Raw genomic sequence first — 26,399 nt, 5'->3', positions numbered from 1 at the left:
GCAGTTGGCACCTGGAGGGGCACAGGGTCAAGGCTTGTTGGTCAGGTGGGAGCCCAGCCTTTGTGCTCAGCACCTGGATTTCCTCCTCATTTGCCTGAGTGCTGAGCTCAGCCCTCTGAGGTGCCAAGGGCTGAGCACTCAGGCCACATGGTGATTGATCAAAGTTGTGTTCTGCCCCATGGCTCAAGTCTGGGCACCACAGCTGGTGTCTGAAAGGTTTCCACCACCTCAAAGTCTATCACTGCCTGGTTTCAGGGTAAGGGAGCTGGGCCAATTTCCACTGCTGGAAGAATTACCAGGCTGCGAGTGTGCAGAGGCCCAGGGCCTGCTGCAAACCACAGAGCCATTTGTCAAAGCTGCCATCCCAGGCAGCGTCAGGCCTGGGCAGATAGAACAGTTACGATACTTCACAGGGGATCGACATGGCAGTGTCCTCTCACCGCCAACGAGGACCCAACTCGGCTATAACAAAGCAGACAGTGAGGAGGACTGGAAGGCCCCAAGGCAAAAGATATTTTATCCTCTGTCTCTCTAACACACACACACACACACACACACATGCACACACACACCCCTACCTTCATCCCAGGTGCCCCAGTGCCTGGCATTTCACCATTAGAGCCTCAATCATTGCCTTCTCTTCATACCCGTTAAAAACAAACAAAAAGCAAGCAAACAAACAAACCATTGCTGTCAAGTCAATTCCAACTCATAGCGACCCTATAAGACAGAGTAGAACTGCCCTGTACAGTTTCCAAGGAATGGCTGGTGATTTGAAACTGTCGATCTTTTGGTTAGCAGCTGTAGTTCTTAAGCACTGTACCACCGGGGCGCCTTCTTTCATAGGCCTTCTTAATATATGGGGTGAATGTGTGAAGTTAACACCTTACAGTGCATTAATGTTTCAGATCACTCTCTTCTGTCAAAGAGGGACTATTGGTAGCAATGGATCTGTGATCTTAGAATTTTTAGAAATGATTTTGCCCAACTCCTTCATTTGACAGATAAAGATGCTGAGGGCAGTGGGGCCCCTTTGCAAGGATTTGCAGCATTGTGTGGGGCCAGGGCCAGAAGACTGGTATGCCTCAGCTGTCTTTGTTAACTAGTGCTGCTATAACAGAAATACCACAAATGGGTGGTTTTAATAAAGAGAAATTTATTCTCTCACAGTTTAGGAAACTAGAAGTCCAAATTCAGGGTGCCAGCTCCAGGGGAAGGCTTTCTCTCTCTGTTGGCTCTGGGAAAGGTCCTTGTCATCAGTCCTTCCCTGGTCGAGGAGTTTCTCAGCACAGGGACCCCAAATCGAAAGGACGCGCTCTGCTCCTGGCTCTTCTTCCTTGGTGGTAATGAGGTCCCTCTCCTCTCTGCTTGCTTCTCTCCTTTATATCTCAAAAGAGAAGGACTCAAGATACAACCTAATCCTGTAAATTGAGTCCTGCCTCATTAACATAACTGCCTCTAATCCTGCCTCATTAACATCATAGAGGTAGGATTTATAACACGTAGGATAATCACATCCGATCACGAAATTGAGGACAACCACTCAATACTGGGAATCATGGCCTACTGAAGGTGACACACATTTTGGAGGGGGGCAAAATTCAGTCCATGATCCTCCCTTTGCCAGGTGGTGGTGGGGTCATTGACACCTGTGGGAGAGGTGGCAGTGAGGAGTGGTTGGGGCAGGTGCTGCAAGGAAAGGTGTGGTGGGAGCACTTCAGATAAAAACATCTAATTTTCAGTTCCACAGTTGTTAACTACCTTCGAGTCAACTCTGACCCATGGCAGCCCCAGGTTCAAAAGAAAGAAATGTTTCCCGATTCCGCATCATCCTCGCGTCTGCCAGCATGTTTGGGTCCTTGGTGGAAGCCACCGGGCCAGTCTAACTCACCAAGGGTCTTTCTCACCCTCACTGGCTCTCTGCTTCACCAAACATGATGTCCTCCTGGCCAAAACGGTGGCTTGGGGCATCTGATCTCCTCTAACTTCACAAGGGGGAAGGAGAGTCGAGAGCAAAAGCCCAAGGCAAATTCCTATGAGGTGGAGGCCAGACATATCTCCTCTCTCCAACGTTTTTCCAGTTCTGATACCAGCCATCCCTCATGGCACTCTCCACTTCTCCTCTCGGTTAGATAATTTGTTGCAATGGCCACACAGAACTTGCAGACCATACTCACAGTTATGGGGGTTATTAGGGAAGTAACGTGTTACAATTTAGGATACAGTTTTTTGATTAGGACAGGTTCTTCTTAGCTGTGCCTACAGGCAGGTCTCCTTCTGGCCCTCAGCCCCTGGTCCCCTCTGCCCTGCTCGGCAAGCATTACAAAGCTCTTTAGTTCTGTAGTACCCCACTCCACCAGTAAGCTTTGGCCCGAAGGTGCTCAGGTCTCTCACTCTGTGGGTCAGCACACCCACTATAACTGCCTTGCTCTTTCGGCTGGGAAACCCAATGGGCTGTCTCATGCTGGTCTCCTGGTTCTGCTGTTTCTATTCCTCTGCCACTGCTTCTCACTGTCTTGCACCTTCTCTGGTGTTACAGCTCTCTTTCTGTCTCCTGGGTCTAGGAGGTTCTCAGTGCAGGGACCCTAGGTCCGAAGAATGTGTTCCACTCTTGTCTCTTCTTCTTGGTGGTAGTGAGGTCTCTCCTGTCCATCTCTGGGTTGGCTCATTTTAAGCCTGTTGCTGTTAGGTGCCATTGAGTTGATTCTGACTCATAGCGACACTATGCACAACAGAACAAAACACTACCCGGTCCTGCACCATCCTCACAATTTTTGCTATGCTTGAGCCCATTGTTGCAGCCACTGTGCCAATTCATCTCCTTGACGGTCTTCCTATTTTCCACTGACCCTGTAGTTTACCAAGCATGATGTCCTTCTTCGGGGACTGATCCCTCCTGACAACATGTCCAAAGTATGTAAGACGCAGTCTCGCCATCCTTGCTTCTAAAGAGCATTCTGGTTGTACTTCCTCCAAGACAGATTAGTTCATTCCTTTAGCAATCCATGGTATATTCAATATTCTTCACCAACGCCACAGTTCAAAGGTATCATTTCTTCTTCGGTCTTCCTTATTCACTCTCCAGCTTTCCCATGCATATGATGTGATTGAAAATACCATGGCTTGGGTCAGGCGCACCTTAGTCTTCGAGGTGACATCTTTGCTTTTCAACATTTTAAAGAGGTCCTTTGCAGGAGATTTGCCCAATGCAATGCATCTTTTGAATTCTTGACTGCTGCTTCCATGGCTGTTGATTGTGGATCCAAGTAAAATGAAATCCTTGACTTCAATCTTTTCTCCGTTTATCATGATGTGGTCCAGCTGTGAGGATTTTTGTTTTATGTTGACATGTAATCCAAACTGAAGGCTGTGGTCTTTGATCTTCATCAGTAAACGCTTCAAGTTCTTTTCATGTTCAGCAAGCAAGGTTGTGTCATCTGCATAACACAGGTTGTTAATGAGTCTTCCTCCAATCCTGATGCCCCATTCTTCTTCACATAGTCCAACTTCTCAGACTATTTGCTCAGCATACAGATTGAATAGGTATGGTGGAAGGATACAACCCTGATGGACACTTTTCCTGACTTTAAACCACTCTGTGTCCCCTTCTTCTGTCGGAACAATTGCCTGTTGATCTATGTAGAGGTTCCTCATAGTACCATTAAGGGTTCTGGAATTCCCATTCTTCACAATGTTATCCATAATTTGTTATGATCCACACACTTGAATGCCTTTTTACAGTCAATAAAACACAGGTAAACATCCTTCTGGTATTCTCTGCTTTCAGCCAATATCCCATCTGACATCAGCAATGATAACCCTGGTTCCACGTCCTCTTCTGAATCTGGCCTGAATTTCTGGCAGTTCCCTGTTGATATACTGCTGCAGCCACTTTTGAACGATTTTCAGCAAAATTTTGCTTGTGTGTGATATTAATGATATTGTTTGATAGTTTCTGCATTTGGTTGAATCACCTTTTTTGGGAATAAGCATACATATGGATCTCTTCCAGTCGGTTGGCCAGGTATAGACAAGTGAGCACTTCCAGCGCTGCATCTGTTTGTTGAAACATCTCAGTTGATATTCCATCAATTCCTGGAGCCTTGTTTTTCACCAATGCCTTCAGAGCAGCTTGGACTTCTTCCTTCAGTACCATTGGTTGCTGAACATATGCCACCTCTTGAAATTGTTGAACATCACCTAATTCTTTTTGGTATAATGACTCTATGTATTCCTTTCATCTTCTTTTAACACTTCCTGCGTCGTTTGATATTTTCCCCATAGAATCCTTCACCATTATACAACTCGAGGCTTGAATATTTTTTCAGTTCTTTCAGCTTGAGAAATGCTGAGTGTGTTCTTCCCTTTTGGTTTTCTATCTCCAGCTCTTTGCACATGTCATTATAATACTTTACTTTGTATTCTCGAGTTGCCTTTTGAAATCTTCTGTTCAGTTCTTTTACTTCATCATTTCTTCCTTTTGCTTTAGCTGCTTGACGTTCGAGAGCAAGTTTCAGAGTCTCCTCTGACATCCATCTAGTTCTTTTCTTTATTTCCTGTCTTTTCAATGACCTCTTGCTTCATGTATGATGTCATTCCACAACTTGTCTGGTCTTCGGTCATTAGTGTTCAAAGCATCAAATCTGTTCTTGAGATGGTCTCTAAATTCAGGTGGGATATACTCAAGATTGTATTTTGGCTCTCGTGGACTTACTCTGATTTTCTTCAGTTTCAGCTTGAACTTGCATATGAGCAATTGATGGTCTGTTCCAGAGTCAGCCCCTGGCCTTGTTCTGACTGATGATATCGAGCTTTTCCATTGTCTCTTTCCACAGATATAGTCGATTTGATTCCTGTGTATTCTACCTGGCAACGTCCACGTGTATGGTCACCATTTATGTTGGTGAAAAAAGGTATTTGCAATGAAGAAGCCATTGGTCTTGCAAAATAAGTAATTCACTGCACTGTATTTCCTCTAGTTATTAATTCCTCTTGATGACACACCCAAAGCAAGTGAATCATACAGTGTTCTGTTGTGATCCACAAGGTTTCCGCTGGGTGATTTTTGGGAGCGTATCGCCAGGCCCATCTCCCTAGGCTGTTTAGTCTGGAAGCTCTGATGGAATCCGTCCGCCATGGCTGACCCTGCTGGATTTTGAAATACCGGTGGTGTAGCCTCCAGCATCACAGCAACAGGCAAGCCACCACAGCACACACACTGACAGATGGTGTGGCGGTTCTCCCTAGTATCTTCCTATCCCTGGTACCTGTGTTGCAAAGATATGGCTCTGATATGATTGGCAATGTTAGGCGCCTTTCTGAAAAAATGCGTGTGAGCCTATGTCTCAGAGCAAATGGAGTGTCAACAGGTTCAGGGTTGGCTCAGAAATTACTGCAATATTCTGCATTTCAAGTCAACAGTTGTAGAAAAAGTAAGTTAGGTCTGGTCCTGGTTTGCTCTTTAATATTTGATAAAGAAGAAGAAAAAATTATTTGTATCTATTAATGGTTCATTCATTCATTCAACAAATATTTATTGAGCATCTATGATGGGCCAGGTAGGGCTTGAGGGGCAGGAGACAGAGCAGTGAACAACACATGTCCTCCAGAGACTTACTTTCTGAGTGGAAGATACAGGAATAAAATAAATAAGCGTGCAGAATACTGGAAGGTGACAAATGCTATGGAGAAAAGCCATGCACAGAAGAGACAGGAGAGCCAGTGTGGGAAATAAAATTGTATCGTCTCATTGCAGTGACATTGAGAACAGACAGAAAGGAGAAGAGAGAGTGAGTTATAGGGGAGACAGTGTTTGGGGAGAAGAAACTGCAAGTGCAAAGGCCCTGAGGCAGGAATGCGCCTGACGTGTCAAAGAACAGCAGGAAGACTAGTGTGGCTGCAGTGAAATGAATGAAGAGGAAAAGTAGTAGAGGGTGAGGTCAGGAAAATAATGGGGCTTCTAGGATGCTGTAGGGGCCTTGGTTTTTAGTCTGGGTAAGGAGGTTTTGGAGTGTTTTGAGCATGGACATATCATACCCTAATTTATGTTATATACCAAGATCATACTGGATAATACACCAAGAAGACTAGGGTCTTAACAGTGGAGGTGACGAGAAGCCATTGGATTCTGGATACCCTCAGAAGGTAGAGCCAATACGACTTGAAGATGGACTAGTTCTGAGGTTTGAGAGAAAGAGGGACCTCAAGGAAGAATCCCAGGTCTTGGGCCTGAGCATCTGGAAGATGGAGCTGCCATCACTGAGATGGGAAGAGTGAGTGGCAGGCTTCGGGGCGGGGCGGGGGCGGGGGACGCGATTAGGTGTTCAGTTTAGACATGCTAAGATGTCTATTAGACATTCAAGTGAAGTTGTTGAGAAGGTAGTTGACGATATTAGCCTGCAGTTCAGGGGAGGAGACCAGGGTGGAGACACAATGTTTGCGAGCTCTCAGAGTATAGGGCATGTAAGTAATTTGTAAAGCCACAGACTGTGCTGGGTCCCCAAGGGAGTACTACAGACAGAGGAGAACAGGTGTGTGGTGGGAGAACTGGGGCGTGCTGACCCTGAGGTGTAGGGAGATGAGGAGGGAGGAAGAGCACAATGCAGCGTGGCACCCCAGAAACCAAGAAGAGGGAGTGCTTCAAGGGGGCTGGGATCACCTGTTGGATCAAGCGCTACAGGTGGGCCAGTAAGACGAGGACTCAGGACTGACTGTTGGGTTTGGTAAGTGGAGGCCTTTTGTGGCCTTTATCAAACTGGTGGGGGAAACAGTCTGAGTGGACGGTGTGTGGGTAGGCAGGTCTAAAGAGAACAAACAATCCGTTAGGGCCACACCCACTGCCAGAGATGGGTAGCTGAGAGGTGTAACTAATTTGGGAGAAAGTAGCTTTTAGGCCCATAATGCCTTTTCTGCCTTGCTTTACCTCTAACATCTTGGTCTGGTCATAATCTTTCCAGTTGCTTGGTCAGGGGTCCCATTGGTCCTCTGACTGTTTTCTTCCACACAAAGGCTGGGGAGCCCAGCAGGCTGGGACCAACATCGTTGGGTCCTGAAGCACCTTTGGCACCTGGAGACAGTCTCTGCACTCGGCTGTGGTGTTCTGCTGGGTAAAATTCAAATTGGTGATGGAATCGTCTGGAACAATATTCACGTTGCTTTCCCCCACAGCTTGACACTCAGTGTGGTAGCCCCTGCCACCAGCTCAGTAGCAGCTGCTTGAGGGGCCAGGGAACTATTTACCTCGCACTGTGGCTGGAAACCCTGGTGGCATAGCAGTTGAGTGGTGCAGCTGCTAACCAAGGGGCCTGCAGTTTGAGTCCGCCAGGCGCTCCTTGGAAACTCTATGGGGCAGTTCTACTCTGTCCTATAGGGTCGCTATGAGTTGGAGTCGACTCGATGGCACTGGGTTGGGTGGTTGTCAAGAGTGGAAATGGCTGGGGCCTGGGGCTGGGGATGTGGAGCTCAGCTACTACTGCACCACGGCATTAGCCCGGATCGGGAGAGAGAGTTTCATCTTACAAGGGCAATTTTTATGCCACACATAGGATTGCTTTGTTTTAGACCTACCAGAAAAGCGTTATCCACCCCACCCTAAGTGGGGCACGTTGCCTTCTGAATAGTAGCACAAGCTACCTTTTTTCTCTTTTTCATTTTTAAAACATCGTAAGAGAGAGAGGCAGGAAAAACCATCTTAATTTAAAAGTTAAGAGCTTCAGGTTTTGTTTCAAAGGGGTGATAATTGGCCATTTCCACTGTTTCTTTTCATGGATCTCTTTTGACTGGGCTGGATTACCTTTCTAGTTGCATCTAGAGGTTCCACAGGATGTTGTTAACATCCCTGGTGAAATGGCTGTCTAAGAAAAAAAAAAAAAAAAGAAGGCAGTAAATCTTGGTCTGGCACAGCTTCCTGAGCTGGCTGGAATGGCTTACGTTAAGTGCGAAGCACTAGATCAGGATTTCATGAACTTCCAGGAGGGGGCTGCAGGTGAAGGTGGGGCGGTGATGTGGGGGAAGGCCCTGGTAAGGGGAACCTGGCTGGAGGCACAGCCTGCCCAGAGCAAGTCGGGCCCGGAAACAGCTGCGCACTCTGCCCATTAGAGGTCTAGTGTGTGAATTCTGTGTGTGTGCTCCTGGGTGAGAAGTGCTGGCTCTTCCTTTTCTCGCCCTTCCGATGTCCAAGCCATCAGCCAATCCCGTCACTTTGCTCGGCAAATGGACACCGAATTCAGCCATGTCTCAGTGCTGCCACTGCAGCCCGCACCAGGGCCACCCTCGCCTTGTGCCTGGATTATTATTGCAAGAACCCCCATTTGGTCTTCCTGCTTTTCCCCTTGCCCCTTGCTGCCTCTCTCAAACCAGCCTGTTAAAATTTAAGTCAGACCGTGTCTTCCTCAGCACAAAATCCTCCAGGGACCCTGAAAGTCCTCACAGCACCCGCAGGGCCCTCCAGGATTTGGCCCGCAATCCCCTCTCTGTCCTCAGCTCCTGCTTCTATCTCCTAGTTTGCTCCTTTCTGGTCAAACTATGCTCCTCGACCACACCCAGAATGTCCCAGCCTCAGGGCTTTTTCACGCGATGTTTCCTCTGCCTAGAAAGCTGGTTTCCCAGGCAGGGTCTTGGCTTGCTTTCTAACCTTTTAGGCTTTCCTTAAAAGGCTTTTTCTCAGTACAGTCTTCCCTGACTTTTCTGTATAAAATTGGACTCCTGAGATCCCTGGGTGGCACAGATGATTTGCCCTTGACTACTAACCTAAAGGCTGGTGATTCAAACCCGCTCAGTGGTGCCACGGAACAAAGTCCTGGCAATCTGCTCTTGTAAAGGTTACAGTCAAGAAAACCCTATGGAGCAGTTCTGCTCTGTAACGGGTGGGGTTATCATAAGTCACAACCCACTGGACAGCTCCAGGCTGGTGTTGTGGTTCTGGCATTTCAACATTTCCATCTCCCCTCTGCCAGCACGACTGTACCCATCGTATGCGTCACCTCTGACCTGCCAGGCGCGGTCCTTTCTCTGCATTGTTGTCTGTGCCTCTCCAGCCTGCGAGCCGCATGAGAAGGCATTTGTCTGTTGTATCCACTCCTGGATGCCCACCACCTAAACCCCTGCTGTAGGTTATGGTAAATATTTATCAGTAATGAATGATTTTCTCTTCACACTTCTCAGAGAAGGAGAGGTCAGAATGAGTCTGGGAACGTGTGGTAAACGGAGGCAGGAGGAGCATATTGCAGTTTGGTTCTGACTGTTGGAAGGTTGAGCAGGCCCTGGCAGGCAGCCAAGGAACCTGTGACAGCTAGATGGGGTGGATGGAGAAAAGGGAGGGTTGGGATCGGAGGCTCATCTGAGGATCAGCCCTGTGGTCAGTGTGTCTGTGAGACTGGCCAGGGCCCGGGCTCAACAGGCAGTCCCTGCTCCTGCCCACCTTTCTGAAGTGCCGGTCTTGGTCACTGGCTTCCTTGCACCTGGCTTCGCCCAGAGGGTGTGCCTGCACCTGCGTGTTTGGGCTTTGAACCTGCTGGGCCTCTTGCCCCATTCGGAGATAACAACCCTGATATTTAGCTATATTCTCAGGTTCTGTATTTTTCCAGAAGCCTCCAGTTTACCACTGACCTCAGTTTTGCATTTCGAGCCCCTGACAGCCTTTCAGCATGGCGGCTGCTCCTGATGCAGCCCCATGGAGTTGCTCTCCCTGCCCAGATGCTCACACCCAGGGCTCTGCAGGCTTAGGGTGGGTAGGCTCTTCCTTGGTGATGGCACCTACCTAACCGTCCCCATGCGCCTTGGCTTCCTGCATCCCGGTGTGCCCTCTTGTGTCCCCTCTTAATGACACAGAGCAGCTACACTAGGGTAGTGACCAAAGGCATTTAGCCAGTCAGCAGGAGGCTAGCCGTGGTCTCCTAAATTCAGGTGTTTGTAAACCTGGACTGATCCAAGAAGTAATTCATGTGTCATTTATCATGGTTGTTCAAAAATCATTTAAAAATACCTTTCTGACTTCCTTTTTCTCCCAGCGTAGATATATATACCTTACCTGAGATACATATTTTAAGTGACCTGGGGTCTTAGATAGTTCTCAGATCAGCAGCTTCTAACTTTGATCAAAAAGTTGATACTGGCAACACGTTGGGGCTGAACGGTGAGCACGCAGGTGGAGCCCTGTGTTGGGAGCCTCACTCTGCTGCTAATTTGTTTATTACTTTTGCCTTTGCTCCCCACCTCTGCCCTTTTTAAGCCAGAAACTGCTCATTGATGCTTCCTGGGGGTGAGTGTAGGGCTCAAGCACCGATATAAAAGGTACCAGAGTTTGCCTGGGGGCAGCGGTGGTTCAGCGGTAGAATCCTCATCTTCCCTGTGGGAGACTTGGCTGGATTCCTGGCCAAGGAAGAAGGCCAAGGCACCTCGGCCACCTCACACCTGTCAGGGGGGCTTGCATGTTGCTTTGATTCCGAGCAGGTTTCAGGGAGCTTCCAGACTAAGATGGGTAGGAACAAAGGCCTGGTGACCTACTTCTGAAAATCGAGTCGGTAAAAACCTGTGGATCACAACCGTTGACCCACATCTAGTCATGGCGACCATGCAGAACCAGGCAGCCAGCCGTTCCCTTGCGCAGGGGGTTGCCATGACTCCTTGACAACCGACAGCAATAACAACAACAAGAGTTGGTGTTGAGTTGTTCCTTCATGAGGTTGGCCCAGGGGGGGTCCATCCTTGTCAAGTTCTCAGGGCCCGTCCGGCACCCTCTCTCCTGTGGCCACTACCTCCCACCATCTCCCAGTGGTCCTGTGCCACCCGCTGAAGCACCTTCGGCCTGCTCTCGGAGGGCAGATCCTGCCTTCCTCCCCTCCCCGCTTCTCCTTGCACCTGCCCTCCTCTTGCTCCCCCTGCCCCCTTGACAGAAGGATGGGGTAGGTGATAAGTTCCTGAACACAAAGCTCTATTCCTCTGAGTCTTGTTTGCATTTGGGGAGGGGGATGGGAGGTCTCACAGACAATTTTTTTTTAATAATTTTTATTGCGCTTTAAGTGAAAGTTTACAAATCAAGTCAGTCTGTCACATATAAGCTTATATACACCTTACTCCATACTCCCACTTACTCTCCCCCTAATGAGTCAGCCCGCTCCCTCCTTCCAGTCTCTCCTTTCATGACCATTTTGCCAGTTTCTAACCCTCTCTACCCTCCCATCTCCCCTCCAGACAGGAGATGCCAACACAGTCTCAAGTGTCCACCTGATACAAGTAGCTCACTCTTTCTCAGCATCTCTCTCCAACCCATTGTCCAGTCCCTTCCATGTCTGATGAGTTGTCTTCGGGAATGGTTCCTGTCCTGGGCTAACAGAAGGTTTGGGGACCATGACCCCCGGGATTCCTTTAGTCTCAGTCAGACCATTAAGTCTGGTCTTTTTATGAGAATTTGGGGTCTGCATCCCACTGCTCTCCTGCTCCCTCAGGAGTTCTCTGTTGTGCTCCCTGTCAAGGCAGTCGTCAGTTGTGGCTGGGCACCATCTAGTTCTTCTGGTCTCAGGATGATGTAAGTCTCTGGTTCATGTGGCCCTTTCTGTCTCTTGGGCTCATAGTTATAGTGTGACCTTGGTGTTCTTCATTCTCCTTTGATCCAGGTGGGTTGAGACCAATTGATGCATCTTAGATGGCCACTAGTTAGCATTTAAGACCCCAGACACCACTCTTCAAAGTGGGATGCAGAATGTTTTCATAATAGGATTTATTTTTCCAATTGACTTAGAAGTCCCCTTAAGCCATAGTCCCCAAACCCCCGCCCTTGCTCCGCTGACCTTTGAAGCATTCAGTTTATCCCGGAAACTTCTTTGCTTTTGGTCCAGTCCAGTTGAGCTGACCTTCCCTGTATTGAGTATTGTCCTTCCCTTCACCTAAAGTAGTTCATATCTACTAACTAATTAGTAAATAACCCTCTCCCACCCTCCCTCCCTCCCCCCTCTCGTAACCACAAAAGAATGTGTTCTTCTCAGTTTATACTATTTCTCAAGATCTTGTAATAGTGGTCGTATACAATATTTGTCCTTTTGCAACTGGCTAATTTCACTCAGCATAATACTTTCCAGGTTCCTCCATGTTATGAAATGTTTCACAGATTCGTCACCATTCTTTATCGATGTGTAGTATTCCATTGTGTGAATATACCATAATTTATTTAACCATTCATCCGTTGATGGACACCTTGGTTGCTTCCATCTTTTTGCTATTGTAAATAGTGCTTCAATAAACATGGGTGTGCATATATCTGTTCGTGTAAAGGCTCTTATTTCTCTAGGGTATATTCCGAGGAGTGGGATTTCTGGGTTGTATGGTAGTTCTATTTCTAACTTTTTAAGAAAATGCCAGATAGATTTCCAAAGTGGTTGTACCATTTTACATTCCCACCAGCAGTGTAAAAGAGTTCCAATCTCTCTGCAGCCTCTCCAACATTTATTATTTTGTGTTTTTTGGATTAATGCCAGCCTTGTTGGAGTGAGATGGAATCTCATCGTAGTGTTAATTTGCATTTCTCTAATGGCTAATAATCGAGAGCATTTTCTCATATATCTGTTAGCTGCCTGAATATCTTCTTTAGTGAAGTGTGTGTTCATATCCTTTGCCCACTTTTTGATTGGATTGTTTGTCTTTTTGTGGTTGAGTTTTAATAGAATCATATAGATTTTAGAGATCAGGGGCTGGGTGGAGATGTCATAGCTGAAAATTTTTTCCCAATCTGTAGGTGGTCTTTTTACTCTTTTGGTGAAGTCTTTAGATGAGCATAGGTGTTTGATTTTTAGGAGCTCCCAGTTATCTGGTTTCTCTTTGTCATTTTTAGTAATGTTTTGTACTCTGTTTATGCCTTGTATTAGGGCTCCTAACATTGTCCCTATATTTTTTCTTCCATGATCTTTATCGTTTAGTCTTTATGTTTAGGTCTTTGATCCACTTGGAGTTAGTTTCTGTGCATGATGTGAGGTATGGGTCCTGTTCCATTTTTTTGCAAATGGATATCCAGTTATGCCAGTGCCATTTGTTAAAAAGACTATCTTTTCCCCAATTAACTGACACTGGGTCTTTGTCAAATATCAGCTGCTCATATGTGAATGGATTTATATCTGGGTTCTCAATTCTGTTCCATTGGTCTATGTGCCTGTTGTTGTACCAGTACCAGGCTGTTTTGACTACAGTGGCTGTATAATAGGTTCTAAAATCAGGTAGAGTGAGGCCTCCCACTTTGTTCTTCTTTTTCAGTAATGCTTTACTTATCCGGGGCTTCTTTCCCTTCCATATGAAGTTGGTGATTTGTTTCTCCATCACATTAAAAAATGTCATTGGAATTTGGATCGGAAGTGCATTGTATATATAGATGGCTTTTGGTAGAATAGATATTTTTACTCTGTTAAGTCTTCCTATCCATGAGCAAGGTATGTATTTCCACTTATGTAGGTCCCTTTTAGTTTCTTGCACTAGTACTATGTAGTTTTCTTTGTATAGGTCTTTTACATCCTTGGTAAGATTTATTCCTAAGTATTTTATCTTCTTGGGGGCTACTGTGAATGGTATTGATTTGGTGATTTCCTCTTCGATGTTCTTTTTGTTGATGTAGAGGAATCCAAGTGATTTTTGTATGTTTATCTTATAACCTGAGACTCTGCCAAACTCTTCTGTTAGTTTCAGTAGTTTTCTGGAGGATTCCTTAGGGTTTTCTGTGCATAAGATCATGTCATCTGCAAATAGAGATAAATTTACTTCTTCCTTGCCAATCCGAATGCCTTTTATTTCTTTGTCTAGCCTAATTGCTCTGGCTAGGACCTCTAGCACAATGTTGAATAAGAGCAGTGATAAAGGGCATCCTTGTCTGGTTCCCGTTCTCAAGGGAAATGCTTTCAGGCTGTCTCCATTTAGAATGATGTTGGCTGTTGGCTTTGTATAGATGCCCTTTATTATGTTGAGGAATTCTCCTTCAATTCCTATTTTGCTGAGAGTTTTTATCATGAATGGGTGTTGGACTTTGTCAAATGCCTTTTCTGCATCAATTGATAAGATCATGTGGTTTTTGTCTTTTGTTTTATTTATATGGTGGATTACATTAATGGTTCTTCTAATATTAAATCAAACTTGCATACCTGGTATATACCCCACTTGGTCATGGTGGATTATTTTTTTGATATATTGTTGAATTCTACTGGCTAGAATTTTGTTGAGGATTTTTGCATCGATGTTCATGAGGGATATAGGTCTGCAATTTTCCTTTTTTTGTGGTATCTTTATCTGGTTTTGGTATCAGGGATATGGTGGCTTCATAGAATGAGTTAGGTACTATTCCATCATTTTCTATGGCTTGAAATACCTTTAGTAGTAGTGGTGTTAACTCTTCTCTGAAAGTTTGGTAGAACTCTGCAGTGAAGCCATCCGGGCCAGGGCTTTTTTTTTTTTTGTTGGGAGTTTTTTGATTATCTTTTCAATCTCTTTTTTTTTGTTATGGGTCTATTTAGTTGTTCTACTTCTGATTGTGTTAGTTTAGGTAGGTAGTGTTTTTCTAGGAATTCATCCATTTCTTCTAGGTTTGCAAATTTGTCAGAGTACAGTTTTTTGTAATAATCTGATATGACTCTTTTAATTTCAGTTGGGTCTGTTGTGATATGGCCCATCTCATCTCTTAATCAGGTTATTTGTTTCCTTTCCTGTATTTCTTTAGTCAGTCTGGCCAATGGTTTATCAATTTTGTTAATTTTTTCAAAGAACCAGCTTTTGGCTTTGTTAATTCTTTCAATTGTTTTTCTGTTCTCTAATTCATTTAGTCCAGCTCTGATTTTTATTGTTTGTTTTCTTCTGGTGCCTGATGGGTTCTTTTGTTGCTCACTTTCTATTTGTTCAAGTTGTAGGGACAGTTCTCTGATTTTGGCTCTTTCTTCTTTTTGTATGTGTGCATTTATCGATATAAATTGACCTCTGAGCACTGCTTTTGCTGTGTCCCAGAGGTTTTGATAGGAAGTGTTTTCATTCGCCTTGCATTCCATGAATTTCTTTATTCTGTCCTTAATGTCTTCTATAGCCCAGTCTTTTCTGAGCGCGGTATTGTTCAGTTTCCAAGTATTTGATTTCTTTCCCTGATTTTTCTGTTATTGATTTCCACTTTTATGGCCTTGTGGTCTGAGAAGATGCTTTGTAATATTTCGATGTTTTGGATTCTGCAAAGGTTTGTTTTATGCCCTAATATGTGATCTATTCTAGAGAATGTTCCATGTGTGCTAGGAAAAAAAGTATATTTTGCAGCTGTTGGGTGGAGTGTTCTGTATAAGTCTATGAGGTCAAGTTGGTTGATTGTAGCAATTAGGTCTTCCGTGCCTCTATTGAGCTTCTTACTGGAAGTCCTATCCTTCTCCAAAAGTGGTGTGTTGAAGTCTCCTACTATAATTGTGGAGGTGTCTATCTCACTTTTCAGTTCTGTTAAAGTTTGTTTTATATATCTCGCAGCCCTCACAGGCAATTTTTTTAAGCCACCTGTGGGTAGGGTTCTATGTCACTTCCACTCAGCATAGGCTGAGGTCTTAATTAGCCTTCTCTCTCACCACTGAGTGTCACGCCTGGTAAAGGCGGTGCATGGTGACACACTTGCCCTTGGTATTTTGCTCTTGCTCTTGAGCTGCTTGGCATGATAACTCCTTCTCATTAGGCCAGGATGTCACTCTGTCCATGCCAAGGAGAAACAGTTTACAACAACTTGACTAACTACTTCCCCGGGTGACCCTGACACCCAGCTCCCTCCATCTCCTCTTCTTGCCCGTGCCTTTGTTGACAGGCTGATTTATGGGAAGTGGAACCCAGCGAACTGTACAGGTGAGGGTTCGGAGATGAGGGGCCACTGTTTGAAAGGTGAGCCCACATGCAAAAGGGCAGGAACTTTCATTCAGTTTTCTGTCTTGGCTCTGATGGTGTCAGGGAAATGAGCGGGGCTTAAATATCAAGTGCCATTGCCTGTCACCTGAGCCATGGCTTCCTTTGATATTCTGAGCCTGGCAGCCTTAACCCATGGGCTAGGGGGCTGGTTTTCTGGGGTGAAATCTGCCAGCCCAATCCAGCCATATAAACCTGAGCACATTCCTTGGCAGAGGTAACTGGTGCAATGCATTTAGAACCACTCAACGCCGTGTAAACAATTTGGCCACCAGTAGGTTTAAGGAGTTAGTCATGCCTAGAACTGACTTGTTTGAAATATAATTGTTCTGCTTTCACTCGAAAGACAGGTGTCAGGATGGGTTTGAGTTATTTGCTGTCTCCTCATTTCCCTATAATTAACAACTTCAGGGCATTCAGCTGCATTATCCAATCTTGAAAACTTCCAGAAAACACCATCCTTTATTAATGGGTGCATGTTATCATGTAGCCAATCTTTATAATGGAAATTTGTCTTTGGGAGAACTTACCTTCTGGGTTGTTCCAAGTGGTCCTGGCCCTGGGCTGGGATCTAAATGGATATACTTTGAAAAGAGCTGATAAATATGCAATTATTAAGTCAATTATGCCTTGCAAATACGATTTTATGAAAAAGAAACAGTTATGCACCACTTACGAGCCATTTAGACCTTACTTTTTTTTTTGATTAGGAAGGGAGAAGATGGAAGAAAAACTTGCTCATGTTTATATGCAGTAGCTTTTTTTTTTTAAAAAAACATGACCTTCTCAGACCAAATCAGCCCTAACGGGCCTCATGGCTTTGAACTGCTTTATGACTCCAGGGCCCACAAGGCCACTGAGGCATCAGGATGCCCACTAGGCAGTTGGCCAGTTTCTACATTTGGGTCCCAAGGTACACGTTGCCCTCTGTTTTCAGTGGGGCTATCATTCAGTTGTGCTAATGGGGGCTAGTGCACCTGTGTTCAAAAGCACTGGGCACAGTCAGCAGCCCTTACCCACCTGATGGGGGAAAAGAAGGGAATGAGAACAGGAATCCAAAACCAAAATTTGTTGTGGTTGAGTCGATTCCTACTCATAGTGGCCCTATAGGACAGAGTTGAACTGCCCCAGTGGGTTTTCAAGGCTGTAATCTTCTCTGGAGAGGCTGGCGGGTTCGAATTTCCAACCTTTTGGTTAGCAGCCATGTGCTTTAACCACTGCACCACCCGGGCTCCTTGAGAACAGGAATAAACTGTCAAGTCAATTCCGACTCATAGTGACCTTATAGGAGAGAGTAGAACTGCCCCATAGAGTTTCTAAGAGTGGCTGGTGAATTCGAACTGCTAACCTTCTGGTTAGAAGCCATAGCTCTTCACCACTTAGCCACCAGGGCTCTGAGAACAGGAATAGCCACCATTTAGGAGCCCTTATTTACTACGTGTCAGGCACTGCGCTAATCATCACGTGTACTATTTTATCTAAATTACTACAACACCACCATGAGATAGCTCCTACTATATGGTGAAATGAGGTTTAAAGAGGTTAGGGAACTTGCCCAATGATACACAGTAAGCAATGGAGCCCAAATTTGGTCTGAAGTTGTCTGTTTTGGAATCTGTTTCGTCATCATGCTTCATTGCTTCCCACATGAGACCCACTGACGGGCTCGGGAAGAGCAGGGTTCCGGCGCTTTAGAAGCATCAGCCGTTACAATTCTCACAGTAACTAGGAAAGGGAGGTGGTAGCTTTCCTGTCTTACAGGTGAGGACGCTAACTCAGGAGCCAGCCTAGCTGTGGCCGTGGCAGTGGCTTTAGAGCTGATGGTTGTTACAGGCAAAAAGGCCGCATTAAAAAAAAAAAGGCCACATTACCCAGGCCTAAAATAGGCTTTTCTCCTAAGGAGTCCCCCGCCTCAGCCCCATTGGCCCGTCGTCCGTTATGTTGTCCTCCTGAACTTTGGAGGCCTGTAGGACTTCCGGTCTGTGCAGGATGGTGGCTTTTGTAGTATGAACCTCAGGAGCTAAGCGTCTGGCAGAGGGGTAGGTTTTCTCTGAACGATGCACACTTTTGTCTGTTTCTCTACGGACAGAGGCAGGCTTCCGTGGCAGGGGGACTGGAAGCTCAGAAGGGATCTGTGACTTGGAAACACAGAAAGTCACAACCCATCCTGGGCCAGCAAGGCCTCCTGTGTACTTGCTCAGCTCCTTAAGCTCGTGGGACAGTGGCTCACTTTATTTTCCCACAGCTCTGAAAGGGGCAGAATGTGTTCCTGGTCCCATGGACTCAGACACCATCCACTATACCATGCTGCCCACTGACCATGGCAAGCGTTTTAAGACATTTATAGGAGGCAGAGGTGGAATTGTTCTCTGGAAAACCATGAGAGTGGCTGAAGATCATGGTGGCACAGTCATAAGCACTTATTTCTTATTCGTTTGCAGAGTCCAGGTGGTCTGGAGCACCTTCGCCAGAGCAACTGAGTTCCACGTGTCTCTCAATTCTTCTAGGACTAGCCTGGGTGCCTCCTTGTGGCAATGGCAGAAGGGCACAAGAACAAGGAAGGCCTGGGCTTGGAACTGCCATGTTGTCACTTCTGCTTTATTTAATTAGCCCAGGGGTTCTCAAACTTTTGGTCTTAGGTCCTCCTTAAACTCTTAAAAATGATTGAGGGCACCAAAAGAGATTTTGCTGTGTTAGAAGGTAAAACAAAAAAGTTAAGAAAAGAGTTTATTAGTTAATTTCAAAATAATAGTAATAACGTTAACAAAAATAACATAGTCTACCCCCCCCAAAAAAATTGGGGCTTAGTGAAAAATAACCATATTTTCCTAAACGACAACAACAAAAAAATTAGTGAGAAGAGTGGCATTATCTTATACTTTTGAGAGTCTCTAATATCTGGCTTATAGAAGGCAGCTGGTTTCTGATATATGTTTATGTATTCAATCTATTGCCATATATTTTTTTTGGTTGAAGTTTGTGAAGAATGTCTGGCTTTGCACAAATGGGTAGTTAGAAAGGCAAGGAATATTTGAATAGTTTATTCAGATAGGTGTGAATATTCATCTTTGATAGCACACCAAAACTCAACAAGTGGTAGATCTTAAAGATTTGTTGCAATGTGAAATCCGGAGCCATATCATAAACGTTTGGTATTCTGTTACATTAAAACCCACTGGTCTATTTTGTACTATGAGAGCATCGCTTTGGTCATTTGGAAAATACTGATTCACTGAGTTATGCAGATATTCCGAATGTTGACATCTCAATACAGTGAAAAGGTGAAGCACATCCCTGTATTATCAGGAAAATAACGTTTTTATTGTGGGCTCCCTGAAGAGGTGTTGGGGACACTCGTGAATCCAAAGATTACACTTTGAGAACTGCTGTATTAGTCAAAGCAAGCCTTATGGCTGATTTGAGATTCAAGAGATGGGAAAATAGACTCTATCTCTATCTCTTTAGAGGAACTGCAATGTTAGGTGGCAAAAGATGTGGATATAGGCACAAGGGCTAGAAGCTCAGGAAGGACTAGAGCCAGAAAGACAGTCCATCCACAGAGTTCTTGTTCAAGGACTAACGTTGTAAAAGGTATTGATATCAGGGCTGAGAGATACTGTCTGATCCACTTTATCATTCATATTAATATTTTATTATCTGCAACATTATATTATATTATTGCTTCCTGTGTGAATGGCTAGTCATCCACCTAATACTTAAGCTTTAGACAATTAAAGTTGGGTCTTCTCCATTCCCTCTCCATACCTAGAACTTGAACATCCAGGTCCTCTCTGGCTTAATGTCCTTCCATGTAGGGTTAAGAGCATGAGCTCCAGAGTCACACTGCTTGGGTTCGCATCGTTGTCCATGTAGAAGCTGTGAGACGAGAGGCAAGATAAGTTTTCTAGAACTCGTTTTTCAATCTGTAGAATGGTGCAACTAATAGTTTGCTGGGACATTGAATCAGATACTGTTTGTAGACCTCTGAGCACTGTCTCCAGCACAGAGTAAGCCATAGTTGATTTTAGCTATTCATCTTTTGTCCTAGGACTCTGCATTTTCACTGGGCCCTTGGTGGTGGGCTCTTGGTGGTGGGCAATGAAGCCATCCTCTCCACAGGGCGAGAGAGCTGGGTCAGCTGCCTCTTTCCAAGCGGTGTGGAAGCTGGTTTTTAAACTGTACACCAGGTCATGTCTTTCTCTCTCAGTTCTTCCCACAGTCTTGTGAAATGCTCAGCTTGTGGTGTGTGACACAGGTGCAAGGAGAAGCCAGAGCTGAAATTGCAATTTCAACTGAACCCAAGTTCCCATTTCTGCTTCAGCTTTTGGCAGCTCTGCAATTTTTTTTTTTTTTTTAAATTCTATGTAAGAAACCCTCTTTATTTCTCTCAATTCTTGCTGGCTAATGTTGCCAGTCATACTCCGGAACTTAAATTCAGAAGCATAGCCTTCTAACAATCTGTCTTACATTATTTACAGGAATGTATTTTATCATAAAAGCTGGGGCTATGTGTAACTGACAAGGGCATAGCTATAACAATCTCTGTACCTACATTTAGTAAAAAATTAAGTCAGTTTTTCTGGGCACTTAATAGTTTTCCACTTTACATTGTGTGTAGGTTAAACTTGGCTTTAGTTATGCCGGGTTTGGATCACAAGCATAAGAGCAATCATCTAAGTTAACTACTTAATCTCCTTTATGATTTTTACAAAAGGCTTATTCAGGATTACTTGATCAGGGTAAGTCTGTGGACATACTGAATCTAGATTTTTCCAAGTTGTTTTAAAAAACAAACAAATTAAAACAAATAGACAGGTTCGTGGGTATATTTCCCCACAAATATATCTGTGTATCTATTTGTTTTCTTTTCCTCTTTTTTTTTAACCTACTATTGTGAGGATGGCACAGGACTGCTCTGTTCTATGTAAGGTTGCTATGAGTTGGCGCTAACTTGATGGCACCTAACAACAACAACAACAACAACATGTTTGTGGAAACCAATAGATAAATGTTATTTCCAGGTTTGCCTATGTCAGTGCATTTGGTTAAGGTTGGAAATCTGAAAAATGACTGACGGTTGGTGATTAGCCTGGAGGGAGCCCCGGTGTGGAGCTCCAGGGCTCTTTTACTCTTGGGACAGATGCTTTTAATAGCATACACCCTTCTTCCTTATGAATAGAGCTCTGATTTTTCTCAGTGAGTAATGTGCTCCTGCTAAACATGTGGCTTCCTAGTCTCCCTTTCAGTTCTAGACAATGGCACAGAGGCAGAACTACCTGGGGTAGATATCCCTTCATCAAAAAAAGGAGACAGATCCTCACAAAGAGAGAACCCTTCACCTTTGTCCACGTTGCTCTTCCTTCTCTATGGAATGAAGATGTAGCACCTGTCACAGCTGTCATCTATGACAATAAGGCAACCATCCTGAAAATTAAAGCCATCAAAGAGCAGGGTCCCTGGTGGCCTCACTGCTCAACTGCACCTATACCTAGACTTCCTTTTGTGGGACAAATACAAAATCTATTTGTTTAAATCAATGTCAGGCAAAGCTTCTGTTGTTTGTAGCCAAACCCGGTTATAACTGATGTTAAGCATGCCTGGATAAAGAGAAAGTCCACATCTAGGCCTTGAAAAATATGGAGTTGGAAGAGTAGCTGGCTATGCTGCAGGATAGAATCAGGATGCTATAAAAGGAAAACTGCAAACTCATAGGCTGGAACATAGGAAAAAGTCCACCAGGGTGGTGCATGGAAGGGATACACGGAGAGTTCTGCAGCCCTACTAGAACAAGAAGGAAGAGCTGTAGCTAAATGTTGTCGTTGTTGTTAGGTGCTGTCAACTTAGTTCCGACTCAAAGTGACCCTATATGTACAACAGAACAAAACACTGCCCGGTCCTGTGCCATCCTCACAATTGGTGTTACACTCGAGCCCATTGTTGCAGCCACTGTGTCAATTCTTCTCATTGATGGTCTTCTTTTTCACTGACCCTGTGCTTTACCAAGCTTGATGTCCTTCTCCAGGGACTGGCCCCTCCTGATAACATGTCCGAAGCACATCAGACAAAGTTGCCATCCTCACTTCTAAGGAGCATCCTAGCTGTACTTCTGCCAAGAGAGATTGGTTCATTCTTCTGGTAGCCCATGGTATATTCAGTATTCTTTGCCAACACCACAATTCAAATGCATCAATTTGTCTTCGGTCTGCCTTATTCATTGTCCAGCTTTCACATGGATATGAGGTGACTGAAAATACCATGACTTGGGTCAGGCGCACCTTAGTCCTTAAAGTGACGTCTTTGCTTTTTAACTTTAAAGAGGTCTTTTGCAGCAGATTTACCCAATGCAATATGTTGTTTGATTTCTTGATTACTGCTTCCATGGGTGTTGATTATGGATCAAAGTAAAATGAGATCCTTGACATCGTCAATCTTTTCTCCATTTACCACGATGTGGCTTATTGATCCAGTTGTGAGGATTTTTGTTTTCTTTATGTTGAGGTGTAATCCATACTGAAGGCTATAGTTTTTGATGTTCATCAGTAAGTGCTTCAAGTCCTCTTCACTTTCAGCAAGAAAGGTTGTGTCATCTGCATATCACAGATTGTTATTAAGTCTTTCTCCAATCCCGATGCCATGTTCTTCTTCATATAGTCCAGCTTCTTGGATTATTTGCTCAGCATACAGATTGGATAATTATGGTGAAAGGATACAACTCTGGTGCATACCTTCCCTGACTTTAAACCATGAAATATTCCCTTGCTCTGTTCGAATGGCTGCTTCTTGGTCTACGTACAGGTTTTGTATGAGCACAATTCAGTGTTCTTGTAGCTGAACAGCAAGCGCGTAAAAGACTTGACGGTTTTAGGTGATGAGATCAATAATTCAACAGTGTGGTCCAACTTCCAAAAAGTGAATTCAATCTTAGGCTGCAGTAATGAAATACAGCCATTAGCACAAGGCGGTCTATAGCATTGTTCTGTTCTGAGTGGTCAGGCCACAGTGGAACACTGTGCTCCACTTTGATCATCATAATTTAGGAGATGTAGACAGTGCTGTTCACCCAGTGGAGAGTAGCCATCATGATGAGAAATTGTGGAAGTTTACACTGAAGGAATGCTGACTTGAGAGGCATGAAGAATTCTCCTGTGGAAGAACAGCTGCACTTATTTTGCGTGGCCTTAAAGAGAAAAGCTATGACCAATAGGTGAGGATTATACGAAGGCAAATTGGGCTTAAGATGGGGAAGAACTTTCTACCAGCAAGAGTTTTCCAAAACTGGAATGGGCTGCTTCAAGGAGTGGCCAGTTTCACATCTGTGGAGGTGTTCAAGGACAGACCATTTGAGCCCATGCTGAAGATGTTCTGGAAGCAAATCAAGGCAAGAGTTGAGGACAATACAGATGGCCTCTAAGGTCTAAACGTGAGAGTGGATGTGCCTCCAGGTGTACAACGCTGCTAACTGAGGAAGTGCAATTGTCTTAGTTACCTAGAGTAGCTGAAAGACAAATACCATAAGTTGGTGGCTTTAAAGAACAGGAATTTACTGTCTCACAGCTGAGGAAGCTAGAAGTCCAGGTTTAGGGAATAACTCAAGGGAGAGGTTCTTCCTTGTCTATTTCAGCTTCTAGTAGCTACAGCAATCCTTGGATTTCCTGGGCTTATAGATCCATCTGTCTCTGTTGTCTGTCTTCCTCTTCTCTCCATGTGTACCTCTGTGTCTATTTTCGTTGTTTCATAACCCAGAAGTGATTAGGTTTACAACCCCCCTACTGTGGTATGACTTCATTAACATAACAAAAGAATCACCCTATTTCCAAATAGGGTCATATTTATGGGTTGGATTTCAGCACATATTTAACTGGCATACAATTCAGTCCATAACAGCCATGGATTACTTCTTTATTGAGATTCTCTTATGCTTTGGGCCCTCTACTACGTGCAGTTATGGATATAAAGAAATAAAATATAATTCCATCCAGCAGCATGGCATATGTAAGTAGATAGGACTAGCTCATATAAGAAGACTGAGTGTTCCTGGATGTCAGAGGAGGAGGAGGTTAGTGCTGGGCTGAAGGTTAGGGAAGAGAGAAGTCATGATCTGGTCTGGGACTGAAGGATGACTTGGTTTCATGGGGAAAGAAAAGAAGGTAGAAGTCTTGCTCATAGCAGGGGAAGGGGAAGAAAAACAGCTAATAAGAAAGGCAAGACTAAACAGGAGTGTTTGGCATCTAGCCTAACAGTAGCAGAGCTTTTATAATTGTAATGAAAAATCAGTTTTGAAAGGTAGCTTGGGGCCCAACTCTGAAAGGTCTTGAGCCTCAGATGAGGGTCACCATTGTGTAAAGACAGTAAAGGGGTGCTACGTACTCAAGGTTCTCAAAGTTTTCTCATGAAGAAAATACACTTTCAAAACCAAAAGACCAGCATGAACTAGGACAAACTCCAAGATCAAAGTTTTTGTGGTGTGATCCCTAAGAGTTTTTGTCATTTATAGAAAGGATCGAGGTTGAATGAGGAAGAAGTAGTGAACTAGGTTTAAAAATATTTTTTAATGGTTTTGTTGAGATTTAATTTATATACCATAAAATTAACCCATTTTAATTATACAACTCAAAGATTCATAACAAATTTATAGAGTTGTGCAGCCATTACCACAATTCAGTTTTAGAATGCTCCCATCACTGTCAAAAGATTCCTATTTGTACACAATCCCCATTTCAAACTCGAGCCTTGGGTAACCACTAAGCTGCTTTCTGTCTCTGCAGATTTGCATTTTCTGCACATTCGTGTACATGGAACAACATCTGAATTTCATCCACATCGTACTATGTATCTGCAGTTTATTCTCTTTTATTGCTGAATAATAATCCATTGTATGGCTATACCACATTTTGTTTATCTATTTATCAGCTGATGGACATTTAGATTATTTCCAATTTGGGGCTATTATGAATACTAATGCTATAATCATCAGTGTACAAGTCTTTTTGCGGACATGTGTTTTCATTTGTCTTGGATAGATAACTAGGAATGCATGAACTGGGTTTTGACAAGCAAGCAGCATTTGAAGGGATGAAGAGGTTGGGAGAAGATGTACCAGGAGAGAAACTTAAGTCCCTGCTGGGATGAACACCCTCCGGTGATAGCGCAAGGCAAGGCTTAAAGTCTGGAAGTAGCATTAAGACTGGGAAAGAAGGAATAGGACTGACACACAGGAGTGAATGTGTTGAGAAAACTTGATGTGGAACTATGGTTAAAAATGAAATATTAAAATTGAATTAGTGGTTCATTCTAATCAAAAATCATTTTCATGCCTACAGAAAAGCACTTGTAATTAAAAAAATTTTTTTAACATATTATACTAGAAGGCTACTCAGAAATAACTATAAAATGACAAAATATGAATAAACTGCTGAATTGAACAGAATAAAATTCACAAGAGGCCCCTAATTCTGAGACGACATAGACAGAATATGACTAAAAATTCTAAATGAACACAGAAAACGTCTGTCATGTCACAGATACCAATTCCAACAGGCTAATATATATACTTAATTAAAATCATGAAACCATCTGTCCAAAAGGCTTCTTGGTAAAACTTTAATTAGTTGTCTTAATTATATTTTGTAGCAAAGAGAAAGGTCTTAGAGTTGATTTCTTCTTAGCTGATTTGGAAGCTGGGAAAGTGATACAAGTTAATTGTGTTTCCTTGTTGGATTACTCTTCAGCAATTATAGATGTATGTAGACTTTATGATGCCTATCTGGGCTGACAAGTCTAAGGCCTGCATGACAGGTAGTGTTATACTGAGCTCAGATTATATTTGGTGGTTATATTTCAGAAATATTATTTATTTTATAGTAGATTTAAAAACGCACAACAACCTATGTTATAACAATCTCGCCGAGATTCATTTTTTGTTCAGTGGAAACTTCTCTAAAGCCTTTGAAGAAGTTTTGACCTCCCTTGCATTTTAAAATACAATTCAGATAAAGTGGTATAATGAGGGACAAAAAATCTACCACTTTGGGCGCTGGGAGATCTGGGTTCTAGTCCTGATTTTTCCTACTCTCTAATTGTAAGGAGCCCTTGTATCTCAACAGTTAAGCACTTGACTGCTAACCCAAAGCTTGGAGGTTTGAACTCACCTAGTGGATCCACAGGGGAAAAGACCTCATGATCTGCTCCAGTAAAGATTACAGCCTAGAAAACCCTATGGAGCAGTTCTACTCTGTCATATAGGGTCACTATGAGTTGGAATCTTTGTCAACAATTATATGTTGTTGTTTTAGTTGCTGTCAACTCAGCTGTAACTCATGGCGACCGCATATACAACAGAATGAAACATTGCCTGGTCCTGCACCATCTTCATGATCATTGGTAACCTTGAGCCCATTGTTGCAGCCACTGTGTATTTTGAGTACCGCGCCCGCCTCCAACCTAGGTGTTCATCTCCCAGCACTGTACTGGACAATATTCTGTTGTGATCCATAGGGTTTTCATTGGGTGACTTT

Source organism: Elephas maximus, chromosome 20 (genome assembly GCF_024166365.1).
Source record: "Elephas maximus indicus isolate mEleMax1 chromosome 20, mEleMax1 primary haplotype, whole genome shotgun sequence".
NCBI lineage: Eukaryota > Metazoa > Chordata > Mammalia > Proboscidea > Elephantidae > Elephas > Elephas maximus.
Note: the sequence above shows the minus strand (reverse complement) of the source record.